The sequence below is a fragment of the Brachycentrus maculatus genome, unplaced genomic scaffold (genome assembly GCF_059751285.1).
Source record: "Brachycentrus maculatus isolate JH-2025_06_01 unplaced genomic scaffold, ASM5975128v1 h1tg000598l, whole genome shotgun sequence".
Taxonomy (NCBI): domain Eukaryota; kingdom Metazoa; phylum Arthropoda; class Insecta; order Trichoptera; family Brachycentridae; genus Brachycentrus; species Brachycentrus maculatus.
The window spans coordinates 228,022-248,054 of NW_028281338.1; the positions used below are offsets into that span (position 1 = coordinate 228,022).

Genomic DNA, 20,033 nt, shown 5'->3' on the forward strand with positions numbered 1-20,033 from the left:
TGCAATGAGTTTCCGCTCTTTTGATTCGAGAAATATAAACAAATATTTAAACTGAATTCTTTGTTTTGTTACGTAAAACGATTCGGCTCACTCTGAATTTTTTCATTATGAATTTATTGTCTAAAGCAAACGCTTTTCATTTAACCCCTAGTTTCACGTTACAATTTACTCCGACAATTTTTCAGAATTGGAATGTAACACAGCTAACTCCAGTGGATTTATGTATTAATTTTAAATCAAACACAGTATTTTATCAACAAAAAAAACACATAAAAATTATATTGTGACAATTGTTTCGCCTTGTTAGGACATTATCAAACGAATGCATTATGACTTAGACTAGATAATGCCCTAACAAGGCGAAACAATTGTCACAATATAATTTTTTATGTGTTTTTTTTGTTAATAAAATACAACTTAGTAGACTCAAAAAATCTGTGTTTAATTTAAAATTAATACATAAATTAAAATGGAGTTCTACAAATTAAACGCCAAGTCAATAAATCCAGTGGATTTGATAATGATTATGTGACTCAGACATTTTTAACGAAAATTTCAATTTTTCCAAAGGGATTTTGTCTAATAATCTTTGTCCAAAGCGTCTTGGCATTATGTTCATCGATAGGAATTTAAGCAATACCTCCTTTCTTCTCTCTTCCTACTCTTTCTCCCTTATCTCGTCTGAGCCACTCCGCTGTCGTCTCTTTGTCATAACTTCTTACGATTCGTTTCTTCCCGACTGGGGTTATTTCACTTGGTACTTTTTAACTGAATCTTCAATATAATAATGCTCGATGAAAACGATACCTTTTCCGTCTTTTATTTAAAAGAAAACAAAGTCAAGTACTTAACCTGAATTTAATTTTTACATTTTTTTACAGATCGTTCAGATGTTTTAGCACTCCTTTTGATTATCTGTTTTATTTTATTTTCTTCTTTGTAAATTTACTACTAAAACATGATATTTACAAAGCAAACCGCATTACATAAATATCTTAGATAGAATCTTTCTTGTTATGAAATTACGCGTAACTCAAAGGGCATTTGCTTAAGGGGTTTGTAAAAACCCTTTGTAAAATATATGTTTTATGAAAATGAAGGCAAATTACGCGTATTTATGTAATAGCAGGACCACAATTCCATAGGGAAGTTAACCTATTTACTACGATGTGCATATAACTATAATTTTAATTCTGAAATTTATTTCTATCGTCTTGAGTATGTTGAAACGTCAGTACATATGACCAGAAAATCAATGATACTGAAAAAAAATCTCAATGGTTTTTACCGAATAAAATTTAAATTATCTACGCTACAAAATATAAACGTTAACTTCCGTACATTATCAACACCCAGGAGTACAATTTAAAGAAATCTGTTTCCAAAGGGTGCATTCAAACTCTGCGGGATACCATATTTTTAATTTATTCCGTTTTTATGTGTGTTAATTTTGTAAACTAAACTGAAGTGAAATCAACACTCTTTATCATTCATCGTTCATTTTGTGTAATTCAACTTTTAATGTGGTACTACACAAAAGGAACGATGAATGATATATTACCATACCACAAAGTTAACAATGCTTGTAATGTACAAAATATACAAGTGAAATTGTCTTCATTTTAGAATAATGAAATTCAGAATAGTGGATATCGTCAAAAAGCAAGAAAATTTGTGACAAAAATGAGTCGTTATTTTGTATAAATAATCTGTAATTAATACAAATTCTGTTGATTACTTTTGGACAACTATTTCGCCTTGCGATGATATTAATAAACGGCCAGTGTCGTGATAGATATTAATAATAATAATACATAATAATTTTAATTATTAATTATTATTATATTTATAATAATACAAAATTATTGTTCCGTTAGAACAAAGGCAAAACAAAGGAATGAGAGAATGATCGAGAATTAATTTTATGAAAATTGTAAAATGTTTATATTCTTAATTTTTCTCTCTTTTTGTGTGTATATTATCGTTAAAAACAATGACAAAATGTATTAATAAAGAACTCCACCGACAATACACACAAGGTGGCTAGGTGGGTCTCAGCAAAAAATTTTTTTAAAATATGTTTAAAATTGTAATTTACATAAATATATACAGTTTATGTTAATAAAATAAAAAAATAAAATAATAAAAATTTATAAATTTTTTAAAAAATATAGGAAAAAAATAATACTCACATACTGATGACAAGTTATTTTACGGAAATCAGGTTTACGAGTATAAGCGTGTTAGTAAAAATTTACCCGTTTTCACTCTATTTTTTTTTTAATAAAAATATTTTTGCTGTTGAGACATACCACGTCGATTCGCATATAAATTGATTGATTCTCCTTTCGTTTCTGTATTCAACCCGATGTTGTTCTCCCGTTTGTTTGATTCCTCGCTTCGCTTTTCTCTTCCTTCCGCTACAATATCGCTGCACGTTCTACGCTCTGCCACTTAAATCAAATAGCTATTTCCACCAGCTCCGTCTGGTTGGCTCCGAGCTTTAAAGCTCTGCACAAATATCTTCGAATAAACTCGGATTTTCCACTACCCCAATCTATTCCTCCATAACGCAATTCCGCGCTACAGGGACCGCTCCATTCACTGTTCGAACCCATCTGTAGTGTGACAATATCGTCTAACATATTATCATCCATTTTCCACGCGTTTACTTGATAGCTAATATATTTAAGATGTCTTTACAGGAACAAAGCTATTTTTACGAAATGGTAATATAGGAATCTCAGGCATTGAGAGACTGAGTATTCCAGGGCTTAAGACTCGGCATTTAGCTGGCTTATGCACGAGTGTCTCGTTCACTTTTCTGCTTATGATTGAACTTCCATACAGCATAGTGTTTGTGGCATTTATTCAATATTCAAGCACATGGGAGTTAGAGGCAACATCTCTGGAAACTCTTAGGACATTAATAGGAAAATTAGGAAACTAATAATTTCTGCTCCATGTTTCCAACTACATTCGCCTCATAGATTTGTTTTACTGTTCTTACTTTACTCATCCGTTCCACATGCCTAGACCATCTCAGCACATCTTTCTTAATTTGATCGATTATACTTATCATACATACACAGAGAGGTGGATCTGTTTCATTTCAGCACTACTAGATTTACAACATCTTGAATGTGTCCAAATACTTGTTCTCAAAATCTGGATTATCTCCAATTACAGGAGTTATTTTCATATTATGAGAAGAAAATGGAAGTCTGAGCTGACGACTAAATTGCCTAACAATTCCTCTGTTAGGATTATGTAACATGATATAAATTGGTGATTTCATTTCATCGTTTAATTTTTTTGGTACGTTTTATTTTATTTAAGCTGGAGTAAAGAGTTATTATTATTATTATTGTTCTTTGTATGCTTTCTTTAAATCTTTCTGTTATTATTCTTTATGCATTTTAAAAAATATATATATGAATGTATGTTCAATGTAATTGGCTTTGCTGTCATGTACATGTAAATTTAAATAAAATAATAATATAAAAATAAATATTTCTTATATCTCCACTCGAACATCTATCATACATCGTTTTACCGCACATTCTTCCGAGAGGTAACATTCAGTCTACTTTCATCTTTCGAAATATATTACAATAAAATCAACTAAATTATTTTATTTTATGCTATGAAGAAGTTTTGGTGTCTTCAAAATTACGTTCAGTATATATTTCAATTTCATCATTTTATTGTACCCCTTGTTATCTTACTTTCTCGAAACTTCAGTGAAAGATCGCTTACTTCGACCGCGATGAGTTGCACCCACACCCTTATTACACGATATTAAAGTGAACGGATTTCATAACCGCCAGCCCGAGTGCATCAGATCCAGCGCGCGATGCGGAGAGTACCCCGCTGACGTATTGTTACGTCAGGGCGCGCTACCGGACTGTTAACCCTGCGCTGCCGGCACGGTGCGGGGTTAACAGGGTCAACCTGCAACAACATCCCTTCGAGAATGTCCGAATATTTAAATCGGAGTTTTTGTTTTAATCGTAAAATTTATCAAAACAATATATCGCTCACTCCTCATTCAAGAACGTCATAATACTGTATATCAAAAATCGTCAGTTTTCAGTTCTGCATGTTTTCGGAATGCCCATAAAATGTACTATATCCAGCAATAGCGGGATATTTTTAACTTAATATTTATCCACTACAGGGCAGAAAGTGTTGTTTTTGCATTTTTAAGAAAAGGTATTGTTTTACTGTTTTTTAAACATACTAAATATTTTTCAAATGGAAAAAAAACTCTTCAGGTTTTACCTAGAAAGATCTGTTGCACAGTTAAAAGTTCAATAAGTGGCTTGTTATTTATTTTTAATACATTTTTTTATATTCTTAAACTTTAAAAACTCCTGAAAAATCAAGTTTTTTGATTTATGACGTTGTTGAAAGGAGTGAGCGATATGTCGTATTTTTTTCGTTAAGGGAAGACCGAGGTAAACTGAGGTCATTGGCAAGTATTTCAAATACTTGAAAGTGGTCAGAGGTTGGAATAACAGGCGGGTATGTGTGAGGAAATGCATGATTGCGGAAGAGGCGAAGATTGTTTGCAAAGGTAGATTGGTGTGACGTTCTATTAGATATATATGCCTACTCCTGCGGGGAAGTGGCGTGATTGTTAGTTACTTTTAATATTAATACTTAATATAGTAAGTATTCAACGTGGATGTTTTATATCGACATTTCTTGGTGGAACTGCATTTTATATAATAAAACAACAACTATTTATTTATTTATATACTTTTTATTTATTTATTTATTTATTTATTTATTTATTTTACGGCTGAAGCCTTTAAGATAATACATATATACAGTTTCTAATATTTAAAAAAACTATGTAGTATTTTTTAATAATGCCGAAACTCGGTCACTGGTCAAATAAAATAAAAGTGGAAAAAATCATATACTTGTTATTTTATTTTATAAATTGCATTTACACCAAGTAAAGTCAGTACAAAACTTAAATGTTATATGTTAGTAATGTTTGTAAATAACCACTCATCGAGATTTTCGTCTAGCTGTTTCGAGACGAAAAGAAACTATAAATGAAGTAGTTGTTTTATGATATTATTTTTTGATGTTGTGTGATTATAGTACCTATTTTTTTTTTTCAAATTTATATTCATTCCATGAAAAAAGTGAAGGAATAATTTTTAAAACTAAAAATAAATGACAGGTACAGCAGAATTTGTCTAGCAGAAGTATATTTGGTATGAATGAAAAATAGTCGTCGATTTCTTCACTGGGCATATCGTGTGCATGTAAAGATGAACTAGAGCGATTGAACCCTCGCGTGGAGCAACAGCCGTAGTGCAGTTCAGCAGTCTGACGTAACGTTGGGTAAGACCGGTAACCGCTTTGTGCAGATACTGACACAGTGAACGACCGTCGGGGGTTGGTAAACCCGCGCAGAGCAAGGGCCCTGGGTTCATAGCACCCACCCCGGCCAAACCGCCATGTTTGAAGGAATTAATAACCCAAAAACTTTATTCTAATTCTCGGTGAGGTTTTCAATCACGTAACTCTAAGCAAAAGCCTAAAACTGAAAAAATTATTGAGAAATGTGAATCTTCAAATTATAACGATATATTTTTTTTACTTCTTAGTTATGTTAGTATGTAGCCACTCACCGAGATTTTTCTACCGGTTTCTTAAAGTACTAGTCTATAGTAATTGTCCTGATGAAGAGACGGGTACGTCTCTAAGCCGCTAGCCATAAATCTCGGTGAGTGGTCATATATTAACATTCTAACATCTTAAAAAAAACGTAAAGGATGAAAAATTACTAACCACAATGTTAAATGCTCTTAAATTATATATTTTTATTATGAAAAATACCGATATTTCAAAATGTACCATTTACTTTGCTCTATATTTATAAATGTGATTTGGAGCATGGATACTACAACATATCGTAGTCATACAGGAGAAATTGACCACGTGCATTTTTTACAAAAACGTGATTATTGACTATTTGATAATTTACTAGCTTAATATAGCCCTGAAAAAATCCCAAAGCGATTGTAAACTTGGAAGTATAATATATTGACTTTTTAAAAATGACAAACTGCGTTGATGTTTATTTTATTGCCAAGCAAATGTGACTTAAACGGCCCTCCTGAACATTTTACGTTTTGTTAGTTGGTCACTTCCTCCTGTACGACTATCGCGAATCTATGGACTTAATTTAGATATTATAAATATGTAATCGAAGTAATTAATGTAGTATTTTTGTGCTTTATTTAAATATGTTGTTACGATAAGGATGCTTGTTACAAATTTGCTTCAAGAAGGGTAGGTAATATTTAATTTACCCCGAGTAAACAGTTTCTAGCGAGCCGGGTGATTCAATATGCGTAAGCCTAAATCGTTATTTTTCATTCCTGCTATTTTTATTTGTTCTCCTCAACCATTGATGTTGAAGCCTTTACGTCTCTATAAGATTTCCGATATGTCATTTGTAAATGAATAAAAAATGCATAGCGGAAGGAAAGCTCGTTACGGGGATGTCGATCACACGGACCGTAGGTCCTTCACCCGCGGATCCGCGTGCGGCGGCTGTGCGGGGTTGCCAGGGTGGCTGATGACCGCGCCGGGGGCGGACAAAGAGAGGGCAACGCGCCGCGCGAGGGCAGTAGGCGGAAGCCCGGAGGCTGGGGACTTCCGCCCATCACTCGGGCGGGAGCGGTGGAAGCCAAAGTTATTAGACTTGACGGGAGCATCAAACCCTATCGACCGGACGGGGGTAATTTAATTTATGTTTTGAATGGTAAATCAAACACAGTTTTTTTTAGTCTACTAAGTTGTATTTTATTGTTTAAAAAAAAAACGCAATAATCAATATTATGACAATTGTTTCGCCTAGTTATGGCATTTTCAAACGAATGTGAAGATTAAATGGACTGACGGTCCTTATATAGCTATACAATTCTAGGTAGGTACTTAAGTGACAGTTGTAACATGTACAGTTATAATTTACGGGAGACAACAATAGTTAATAATTTTGTAATCAAATTTATTTATTACAAAGTGTATTTTACTGCAAACTAATGAAGACATCTTGATTTTTAGTACATTTAAAAAAAAGAATAACCCGCTAACCCTTTTTTATTACTTTTAAAGCTTCTCTGCAGGTAGGATAGTAAGGAAGTCAGGATAGGGAGGGTAAATTGAAAAAATACAGGCTCTTTTGTGACTTGTGTACATTCTTCTGGCATCTGTCCGCACTACTCAACTTTTTTGTAACTCATTTTTTTAAATGTTTTTCGCAGATACTTTGTGGCACATTTTATAAACTTTATAAAATAAAAGAACTTTGTTTTAACCATAAAACAACGGTTGGATAAAGTGTACCAATAAAAAGTGGTGAAAACAAAATTGTTTTATTTTATAAAGTCTTTGAAACTCAATCATAAATCGTAGTTGTCAGTCACGGGTAGATATAACACGTGTGTAAAATGATCACTTTACCAACCTACGACAGATCATAATACTCAGACTTCCATATTCTTTTTCATGATATGTTGAGATGTTTTATTTATTTTTATTTTTAAAGGAGTTATCCGCAATGCTCTATTTAAGTAGCTCGTCTGCAGGTAGGATAGTAAGGATAGGAAAGGTAAATGTGAAAAATACATCACAAACATCCAGACCAATTGAAAATAAATATTTCTTAAATTTATTCTGCACTTGGTGGGAATCGAACCCGCGACTTCAGTTTCGCAGTGGAGCGTCTACCGAACTACACCATGGCGCCTGCCGTGACGTAGTTGAGTAGACTAAATTTCTAAATTCATAAACGAAAGATTGTTTCAAATAATTTAATTTCACGGCTTTTATTCTAAAAATAACGACTACATACTCATATTTTCATTAGGAATAATGAGTATTATACGAAGATTGACGGACATTGGATTTTTTAAAGATACAGGGGCAATGTTGCCTAAGCGCGATAAAATCTCATTGAGCAAAAACTTGAATGAGATTTTATTTTTCCCCATACATTGTTTCGCAATACTGATTTCAGATACATTCAAAGTTTTTTGTTGCTCATCTTCAAGAATACTATGGTTGCTTTTTTTTGTCAAAAAAACCTTGTTTTCCGACGGATATTAAATCTCGATACAGCAAAATGTACAGAATAGATGTTTATCGCTAAAGGTTGGGTAGGTAATACGAGGTTTGTACATTTACGACTGTACTTTACGCGCTCATATACTCGAACCGGGCTATTATTACCTTCAAAAACGCATGCTTTTACAGCACGCTCTTAATTGAAATTTCCCAAAATACATAAATCATTGAAGTTTACGTTCGCGTAATTAAAATTGACATGACGTTTTTTTTGTCTGTACATAGTATATAAGGTTTAGCTCGCTTACTGAATAGGTACTTATCCACTCATATGTAATTTAAATAACCAATATTAGTAGATTTGAAATATTTCGGTTGATATTTGAAATGGTTCGGTTTTAGTGACAAAAAAATCGATTAATCTGTTTTAGATATTTATTTTTAATAAAATATAACTTACGTTAATATACATAATGTTCCCCGTAAGTAATTGGAATTGCTTTCATATTATTTTTTGACATCTCATCAAAGATGAAGAAGAATATGGAAGTCTGGGCATTTACGGGGCTGACGACCGTCATAGGCTGGTTTAAATGATCACTTCACACACGTGTAACATTCACCAATTCTACCTATTATTGACAACCACTACTCAAATTCTTGGAAGTTCGATATATACGAGTATATGAACCAATTTCGAAACATTGTTCTTGAATCACTAGAACTTCCCTAGAGATATCTATTGGTGAGATGAAAATAAGCTTTTTATTGAGAAGAAACTCTTATATTAGTCCTTACGTGAGGTCCGAATCCTGGATTATAATCATATATCTGAGAAACGCCAGAAAATATAATATATTTTTTTTAATGTAGGATTTTCTTTATTTGGGATTTAAACAATAAAGTATCATGTGTAGACAAAAAATATAACAATATCCCACACATATAAAGATAAAACGGGATACATATATCACTTAAGACATAGTTTGATAGAAAACAATTTAGTTTTTATTTTTTATTTTTTAGCTAAGTAAATGTAAAGGAATCAAAAACGTATTAAAATTTAAAGTGTAAAATTTATCATATTCTAAACGTTCGGTATCTATAGTATACTTCAAATAAACATGACTAATATACGTAAAAAGTAAAAACAAACATACTAATTGATTGAGATGTAAATCTGGAACACTTACACTTGTCAAAATAATATTCAAGAAATAAACAAGGCGGAACAGGCTAAAACGTTAAATTAAGAGCGAGAATAAAGTATTTCAGAAAGGCATTTATAACATATATGAGGTAAGAAGTGTATATAAAATATAATAAATAATTTAGATAAAATAATACAATAACCAAATAAAATACATATTTTTCTTACAAAGTATTTTTTCCGTTTAATTAAAATCCAATTGATCTAGACGTATAAACTTTATTATTTTATCATTACATAAGTATGCCAGTTATACCGCTCATTATTCATTATTTCTAGTCGATATTCTTGATGATTTCGGATAATTTAATATTCTGTTCGGTTTTTAACGGATTGCGTCATAAATTGATGTCACTGGTAATTACGATAGATTATTATCATGTGTTAGCTAGTAAAAGTGGGTATATTATCTTTGGAACCGTCTAGTAGAATCTGTTGACAAATATTGTACAGGATGTAATAGGATTTTTGTTGCTGTAAACGTGAATAAATGAAACATTACTCGTTCGTATTGAGCGAATTGTGTAAGTTGGCATGCATTTTATGTCGATGTTTTATTTTTTGTTTACTACTTTATTTAATGCTTCAGTCGTGGTTGTATTCCCAACTTATTATAGCAACATAGATGATAAAAGCGAACTTTCCTTCGTCCTTCATTTCGCGGATCAAGCAATAATAACGTTTCTTTCGTGGTCACATTTGGTCGAGGAATGACCCAAAAAGATCCGTAACTTTCTTCTTATCTAAACATGCCATCTTTTATTACTGGCTTTTCTCAGTGTATTTCCATTCTTGCCAAGAAAAATACATTTAATCGCGTTATTTATGCCCGCTCGGAGTAGCGGAATTCGGCTTATCATGCAGCGTTCATCATCTCGGGAAATCTACTTTGTAATTGAATGTTTTTGGTTTATATTGACTTTTGCGACGTTTCTCAACACAAGAGAACTCGCCGAAATATGTACAGGGTGCTCGTGTCAAATAAATTTACATACATTTCTTTATCAAGATCACCTTTTGTAAGCTGTTGATCACAATCTTTAAAGAAAATGGGGTAAGTAAAACCATGTCTTACGTTCTAATGCATATACAATGTTAAAACTATACTTTTGAAAGGGGAACTCACAAACATTTTATTAAAAGAGCGATCGGATGCCATTTCATTGTTTTTCGAATATGTATGAAAAAAAAATTACTCCTTACCCTTCAATAGTTCTTTTTTTAAACCACATATTTATTTCGGAGAAAAACTTTTTTTTTTTATTTCCAATACAAAAAACGGTGTTTTAAGAAGAAGAAAAAAACTATTTCCTTAAATTTTACCTGGGTTTAAAGAAAATTATGTTGCGGACTATTGATTACTAGGCCTTAATATTTATTATATTCCCATAGTCGTGGCGTGACCAATGGTTATCTATTACCGATGTCGGTAACGGCGACACCCGGCCGCTGCACAGTGATTCGCCCAGAACAAGCCAGCAAGACAAAAGTCAATTCAATGAATCGACTTATTGATGATAACATGATAATAACAACCCCCCATTAGTCACAATTCCAGGTAATTATTATGGCAAATATTCCAGAACGATGAGTCATAAGCGGTTGAAATGAAGTGATAAGGTTATTCCTTTTTTGTAAACAATTTAGTTGCTATTTTGCAGTGCTTTCAATAACATCTTACAAGACTTGAAGTGAAGAATGTTACTATTGCTGTAATGGATTTTACTTAAGAGGGTATGAATTTTTTTATTTTATTTTAAATTTGGTTCAAATGCACGACAGTATGAGTTATGATAGAGTTTGAAAAACTACGTAAAAATTGTATTTTTTTTTTTCGTTTTAAATTTTTGAACGTATGCATCTTTTTGTCCCCAGATGTATCCAGGCTAATTTTTTGATATTATGTAGCTACATTCATTAGCTATACAACGATATATAATTTTTATAAGACATATAGTAGCAATTTTCATTTATTAATTTTTTTCAGATCGTGAGTGCTCTCTCTCGAAATTAGAACTATATGAAGAATGGCGGAAACATGCGAAAAAAGAACGAATTTTTCGTCTGATGGATTTTATTATTAAAAAATTTAGTGTTACGGATATGATTTTTGATTCAAAGAAGCATTTACTGATAAAATTTTAAAGTGTTTCGTCAAAATTCTCTGAAAAGTGGGCTGCAGCTAATATGAAGACGAACCATTTTTTAAACAAAAATAAAAATTGGTTAGAGGGCGTAGATGTAAAATTTAATATAAAAATGCATCATCCCTGCGCTTCTTCATCATCTGGAGGAAGTCAGCCTCAAGTCTAGTACACAGTACGGTGGTTTTTAAAACATTCATTCTTCCAGTCGGGGAGCTCTCGGAAGAATCTCAAGAGGCCCGAAATAAAGATTGTCGTAGATTCCGCGAGCACCATACTAGGAAACTGTCACGTACTTCCACGAATACAGATTTATTGAATATGCTTTTGAAAACATCCGATCCTGTAATTAACTCACTCAGAGAAGTACCTAGAAAGAGAACCGATAAATTACCGTTGGAAGTTCTGAATTTAATTGTCCTGCCTTCAATAGCAGAACATCAGGTGGCAAATAACTTTCATCCATGTAACGATGGTGATTATTTAATATCTGATTCGTCTGATTGTGAGATTGATGATGAGTCGTGATAATGATTATTAGTCTTGTGTATTATTTATTAATGTTATTCTTTGTTTATTTCTGTAATCTAAATTATTTCCGTAAAGTATATACATAGGTACAATAACAATAACTAAAGGGGGCTTCTGACAGCGACAGTTTAATCGCATTTTATGATAAAAATTGCTGTAATTCTACAATAATATAGGGAAATAATTATTTGCCTACCACAGGTTTAATTTTTTGTTTAATCATTATTTAAGAATTAACGCGATTTTGGTCATAAAATGCCATTGATGTGTGACTATCGGAGGCCCTCACAAGTTGATTGTATAGTATTAAGAGTAAATTTATTTGTACAATTAATGATGTGTTTAATTGTGTATCCGCCTCCGTAGTGTAATGGTCAGCACGCTCGGCTACCGTTCTGGAGGTCCCGGGTTCGATTCCCAGGGGGGTCAAATAAATAAAAGTGATTTTTTTACTCGAATATTTATTCCATATTACCCTGGACTGGTACCTGAAGCGGAGGGCTGATAACCTTTCCTTCGTGTGTTAACGATCAAGATAACACTGCGTTTGTATGATGCAGTGCCCTATGCACCATTGGGGTGCGGATGAGGGTTTGTTTTAATTGTGTAAATTATGTATTTTCTTGTTATAACAATACTGATTTTTTTTAATACTTTTTTATTTCGTACTTTAGTTTTTTTAAATTAAAATATTCCGAAAGCTTCAGAATTATCAAACAATGCATAATTATTCGAAAAATCAATGAAATAATATTGATCAATACCAGAACAATCAAATCGTAGAATAAAATGTTTTTGTCCACCTAGCTTGTTCTGGGTGAATCACTGTGCGCTGGTCAAATAAAATAAATGTGAAAAAAGACTTTTCGTTATTGGTTAATTCTGTTCACATTATCTGATTGTCCTTGAATTCGAAATTAATTAATGTATCAGGTACCCTTAACTTGTTTCTTAAGTCCAAGGCAAGAGGCATGCCAAAAAACCCAACAAGTAATAATATTGTTCATAATGAGAAATAATATATTCTGACGGGAGAATGAAGTATATTTGATGAATGTAAACGGGAGAAAATAACGAAGACAGCCGAAAAAGACTTCGTACGAGCAGATCAATCAGAACCTTAAATCTGATGGTGTCAAAAGTCTACGTAATCGGAGGGCATTATGAATTGATGTATGGATGTAAAGGAGGCTAGGAGTATATGTCAGGACCGAAAAGTGTGGCATTTCATCTTCTCAACCTACCCCTGCAGAGAAGAGCGTGATGGTAGTAGTAGTAGTAGGTTCATATAATAAACAGTTGAAAAGTCATGCAAAACTTAATTTTCTAAATTTTCTAAACTTTTTTACTAACGATCTTAAAATTAGAAACCCAGTTTTCTCCAATAATGAGACTGAGCTCTTGTGCTTGGAGAGGGACTTACACTCGTTGTTTTTTATTTGTTGGTAATACAATTTACATAATTTTATTATAATTTTTTTAAAATGTTTTTTTATTATTTTTATTTCTTGGATAATAAATAAAAATTAAATCACATATGTGAAATTTTGTAGCTGGAACGGTTCGAATACCTACCTGTTTTGCGTTACTCCTTAATATAAATATAATTTTGTATGTATACTTTAAAATTTCCAAATATAATAAAATAAAATAATCATCCGCCATCTCCAAATTTGATCAATTTACCTCTGTTTAGTTCCTAAATCGCCGCTCGTTTTATTTTGTCGCTTTCTTGGTCCCGTTTCCGCGGCACGAATTTTCAGAGTCGCTTCGTTATCGGTAGCTATTATCAATTGCCACTTAGCGAGCGGGTTTGACTTGAGGGAGCAGTTAGGTCCGCAACCCCTATCTGTGCAGCCCTTGGTCCACCCGCGCCTCTACAGCATCGGGTGCAGTGGGAACGCTCCCGTAATGATTTACGAGATCGCTAACCGAGTGAAAAGATCAAAAACGGAGATAGGGAATGTTTCTACAATACTGCGATCAGCAAATCAAATTGAATTTGCCAAAACTCACCCCGTTTATCATAAAATTATTCATTTTCACTATGATCTACTCGCCTCCGTAGTTTAATGGTCGGCATGTTCGGCTACCACATTGGAGGTTCTGGGTCCACATTTATTCAATATTACCCTGGTCTGGTGCCTCAAGTGGAGTTCCTTCATGTGTTGACAATGAAGATAATTCTGCGTTTATATGATGCAGTGCTCTATGCACCATTGGGTGCGGATAAGGGTTTTGAAGAAGAATAATTGTGTTATTGCATGAATTATCATATATTCAAAACAAAAAATACAATTTGTTTAAATTATTGTTTGACATCTCATCAAAGATGAAAAAGAATATGGAAGTCTGGGCATTTACGGGGCTGACGACCGTCATAGGCTGGTTTAAGTGATCACTTTACACACGTGTAACATCCACCAATTCTACCCATTATTGACAACCACACTACTCAAATTCTTTGAAGTTCTATATATATGAACCAATTTAGAAACCTTGTTCTTGAATCACTAGAACTTCACTAGAGACATCTATTGGTGAGATGTAAAGAAGCTTTTTATCAAGCAGAAACTCTTGTATTAGTATGTGAGGTCCAAATCCTGAATATCAATCACACACATGAGGAACGCCAAAAAATACCATTTTCATTTTTATTATTTAAGCTTTTAATATGGCCAGATAATTTATAATGAAACCAAACCAAAATGTTGTGAACAATTTGTTTCCTTATTTTTCATCAAACAAAGAATTGCAACTTAATTTAAGAGGATACATTTTACAATATTTTTAAGTGGATACATTTTACAATACTTATTTATAAAACGATATGAATGAAAATTGTTTGTGACAAAATAGTATTTTATATAAACAATTATGAAAATGGTATTTTAAGTAAAAAATTCAATTACGTCAAATTTTATCTGGGTATAAAGAAAATTTAATTGTGATTTATCTAATGCTGGGCCTTAAATTTGAGTATTTTGAAAGCGTGTTTATTAATAAATTTTACCATTTCATAATTTCTACGTCATTACAAAGCTTCCTTTGCTTAGAATTTCCCGCAGTATGCTTTCGTACCTTCGCGTTTCACACAACAGCGATACAGGATATCGGGTTAAGGGTACATTTACCCCAATGTCTCTGTCGTTTAGCTGCCGCGAACTAGGTACGGATGCCGGATGCCGGATACCGCTATACGTCTGTATGCACTTCCCAGCCTCGGTTCACTCACCTGAGGGCGGAAGCGTCATTTAGGGGTACGTGACTCCGGTTGTTATGTAATTATGTGACGTCCACCCGGGCTCTTACCTTGGCTTGCCTTAATCCAATAAAAGTGTACAAATGCTGTCCGCAGTACACCGACACGACGAATTACAGTAATAAATTTACTTAATAGTATAAAACTCACCGAATTTTATTTTTTACGGTGTTATAATCAGCATTAAGCAACATTGGTTTTATTTTTTCCATTTTCCGTTTTGTTATATTTTATTTTTATAAAAATCAAACACTGATTTTTAGGGTCTACTTAGGTATTTATAAAAAAATAATTAAAACATAAAAATTCAACTAAAATTTGTTATAGTTGTTTCGCCTTAAGGTCATTATCAAACTACTACATTTAATCTTCACAAGTAGACCCCAAAAATCAGTGTTTTGTTTTTAATATTTAAAATGTAAATTATGGAGTTCTACAAATTAAACGCCAAATCAATAAATATATATATAGTTTTTCCTCTCTAATGCTACTTCTTAACAATATTTTGAGCGTCTTAATCTTTCTTCACAAATCTGGGTTTTGTCCACCACATTACTCAACCTTTATTAACACATTCTTTCATATGCGAGTTCTCGGCAGCATCTATGGCTGAGTAAGTTTTTTTACCAGGTTTTTTTTGGTTAAAATTTACGAGTTATGTTAATATATATGAAGCACATATTTTATGCAAATCCTGATTAACAAATTATTAATTCAACCTAATTTTGTAATAAAAAAATGTTTTCTGAACCGCCCCTCTCTGGCTCTATTAACTTCTCATCTTCGAGGAGATTGGACGATTTGAACATTGAAGCTGTCTTTCAAAGTCTAAATTTTCTTCCCATTTTCATCTCCTGACTTCTTTTTATTTTTTCGTCCTGACTGACGTACTTCGCTTTTCACCGTTTCAACTTCCCTAACGGTTTTTCATTACCCCCCGTAATATAGATATCGTCGCCTCTTTGAGCTGTCAAAACACGAAAATGTTTTTCGCCCGCTTAATTCGATAAGCTAATAGAAAACGAACGGCCCTATTCATGTACTTGTCAAATTATTTTTGTATATGTCTATTTTTTAATTAAAATGTTTTGAAAACTAACAAAAACAGCCAACAAAAAATGTAAATAATTATATTTGTATATTACACCTTGTCCGCCTCCGTAGTGCAATGGTCAGCACGTTCGGCTACCGTTCTGGAGGTCCCAGGTTCGATTCCCAGGGGGGGTCAAATAAATATAAGTGATTTTTTCACTGTAGTATTTATTCAATATTACCCTGGACTGGTACCTAAAGCAGAGGGCTGATCACCTTTCCTTTATGTGTAAAACGATCAAGATAACACTGCGTTTATATGACGCAGTGCCCTATGCACCATTGGGGTGCGGATAACGGTTTAAAAATATATATATATATATATATATATATATATATATATATATATATATATATATATATATATAATACCTTATGTTGTTGTGACCGAGGTGTCACCAACTACCCACATTCCTTACGACTTTCAATCAATAATTTTTCAATACCCACAAAAAATACCGTGAAGAGTATTTGCCAGTATCTCGGAATATACATTTATGGAGATCGATTGTCTGTTAGTTTCATGATGTATTCGACAAATACAGAAAAACACAAATACTACGAGAAATAAATCTGAAAATAGTTGTTTTAAGTCAATGAATCTCATATAGTTTTTACCCTATATGGTTTATTTTATTTATCGCCATCTGTTATACGATGTACATGCATCTTAAAAGCGACTTACGTTTTTCATTTAGAGAGATGTTATTTTTAAATCTGGTGTTTCATTCTGAAAACTGTTGTCTTCTACCAACCAATTTTCAAACAGTTCAAATCTCGCGAACACCCATCCTTGTATATACTGAGTCATAAATAGGCAATAAAAATTCATTTTACTATAATTTATCAATGCCTTATTTACTCCATGCATTTATATGGCAAAAATAATTAAATCCACAGGTTATTATTTTTTGACATCTCAAAATAGATGAAGAAGAATACGGAAGTCTGGGCATTTACGGGGCTTACGACCGTCATAGGCTCACCAAATCTACCATGATTGACAACCACAGTACTGAAATTCTTGAAACTTCTATTAATATTGTTCAAAATCCAAACATGGTGCTTGAATCACTAGAATTTCACTAGAAACATCTACGGTGAGATGAAAGAAGCTTTTTTATCGAGCAAAAACTCTTTCATTTGCATGTGAGGTCCGAATCCTGGATTATAATTACATACGAAAAACGCTAGAAAATATATTTTTCATTTTATTATTTTAGCTTATAATTTGACGAGTTAATCTATTTTCAACATTTTGAGATGATAATTGGAGATAATCCAGATTTCTGAGCATTTGGACACTAAAAATGTTGTAAATCCATAGGCAGTAACGCTTGAAATACTGACGAAGTCGTAGTAATAGTTTTTATTGATTTTACTAATACAGACACTTTCAAGTCTCGTATGTTTGGTTTCATAACGCTGGATTTGTGCTCTTTGGAATGACTGAAATGTCTTTCTAGTTCAAAGTTTGTAAGGTTACCTTTAATCCTTTTTGGGAACTTCTTAATGTACCTCGCCGTTGTTTTGTGGCTAATTACCCCAATTCAGTTCTATCCTATTTTCAATAATCCTGTAAAACGATTTTATCATTCCATTTGATTGTTAAAGTTACACTATTGTATAGCTATTGGGAAAATTTATGAACGTTTGAAGAGAAATTTTGGCGCACAACAAACTGTCTTTATTACACATTTATATCTACTTGTCGATAAGTCCTGAAATTAAGTGGTAGTTTACTGGTAGTTTTTTTACTTACTAAAATCGATAGTCAATATTCTAATACAGCGATTCTCAATTTCGTTGCGGCCGCAGCCTTTTGAAACATTTCACATTTTACAACGGCTGAAAATAAGTGAATTCTGGTGTTATATTCATACGTAAATAGACAGTGGAAGACCGAGAAAAACTTGTATGAACAAGTATGTGAAATACTTGAAAGCGGTCAGGTCAGGAGTCAAAATAATTGGCGTGTATGTATGATAAGATGCATAAGTAAATATAGAAGACGTGAAAAATGTTTGCAAAGACAGTGGTGTGACGTTCTATTTCCTCTGCCTACCTAGTTTTTAACTAACTAAACATTGCGCCACTTCACCCAACGGTGAAGTGGCGTAATGGTTAGTTAGTTAAAAACGAAAATAGTTTCATTGCACACTACTGACCTCTACCACAGTATACAAATATAACACACAATCATACAATACACAAAATACACTGTTGATGCCACTGTTATTGATTAAATTGTTTCCCTTAATTGGAAGGTCAAAGGTTAGTTATGCTGCTTGTTGCGGCGGAGCTCTCGAAGAGGCCTTGCGTAGCCTCAAGGTTCCCTGGAGCACACTTTGAGAACCGCTTATCGTGAGATTTAACGATTATTTGATTAATTATAATTGGTTATACGAAGTATAAAAATACCCGTTCACAATAAAAAAAAATATATATAGAAATTTAGAGCATATCAGTGTTGTTATACAATATGGGTCAGTAATGACACAGTCACCTTTTTCTATATCACCGCTGAAATAAGGTTTTCAACAATCGATCGCAATTATTCAATTTAGGTTTTATCAATTCCTGATTTTTTTAAAACAAATCTTTCCAGTCTCTTCGATGTGTGACTTATTTTAGGTCTATAACTTTAAAACTGGAATTTTACACTACGGCTGTCCAAACTTAAAACACAGTAAGGGACATTTTTATGCAGTACGTTTTTTTTGCATTTTTGGACTAAGTAGAATCTACTTAGTCCAAAAATGCAAAAAAAACGTTCTACAAAAAAAATGTCCCTTACTGTGTTTTGAGATTGGACAGCCGACTAGAGGTCAACACTTGTGTATACGCCGAAGTATATCATTAACACACATGTCATTTTGAAGCTCTATTCATAAGCTGTCAAAATCAGTCAACAGTGTTTGATTTGCTTGTGCACATTATATTTTTTTCATCAAGTTTAGCTGAGACACTTTTTTGCAAAGAAAACTGCAGCCGAAATAATAAATAATAATAAATTTGTACAGAGCCATTTTCGTAAAATACTACCTCAAGGGCGCTTCATAGTTTGACCGGTTTTAGCCGGAGTAAGCCAAGGAAATGGCGCATAGCTTGAAGACGAATTGTGGTTGCCATATGCTCCACGTAGGGAGCAAAAATAAATGAAGATGTTGACATCTATATACAATTCATGGACGAGCATGAGTAGATATCAGATATCTATCCTTAATTAAAAAACGCCTTACTTCCGCTATTATTCTCAATCATATTTATCTTCTTCAAGTACTTGGGAGTGTACGCGACTGAAAATGGCAGCCTTCAAAAGGAACTGGAAGTGCGATTAGGACTCGCTGGGTCCGCATTCAACAGTATGAAGGCTGTCTGGAGATCGGATTTATACTCGGTGAAAACCAAATGCCGCCTATACAATGCCTGCATTGCTCCTGTTCTCTTATACGGCTGTGAAACATGGCACCTTACAAGGGCCCAGAGCAGCCGTGTACTAAGCTTTGAGAACAGGTGTTTGCGGAGAATCTTAGGCGTGCGGTGGTTTGACTTTGTGAGGAATGAAGAGATAAGGCGTAGGACGCAGCAAATCTTGGTCACAACTGTCGTCAAAAAAAGGCGATTCAGTTGGCTTGGCCATGTACTCCGCATGCCTCCTGAGAGCCTTAATCAAGCTTGCCTCTTTTACAAGGCA

At 33.2% G+C, this 20,033-nt stretch overlaps 1 protein-coding gene across 1 annotated transcript in view; it reads left to right on the top strand.

Moving 5' to 3' along the window:
* Window positions 1-20,033, top strand: part of sima (HIF-1 transcription factor component sima) — a 310,255-nt gene that overhangs the window by 111,478 nt on the left and 178,744 nt on the right. The window lies entirely within an intron of this gene.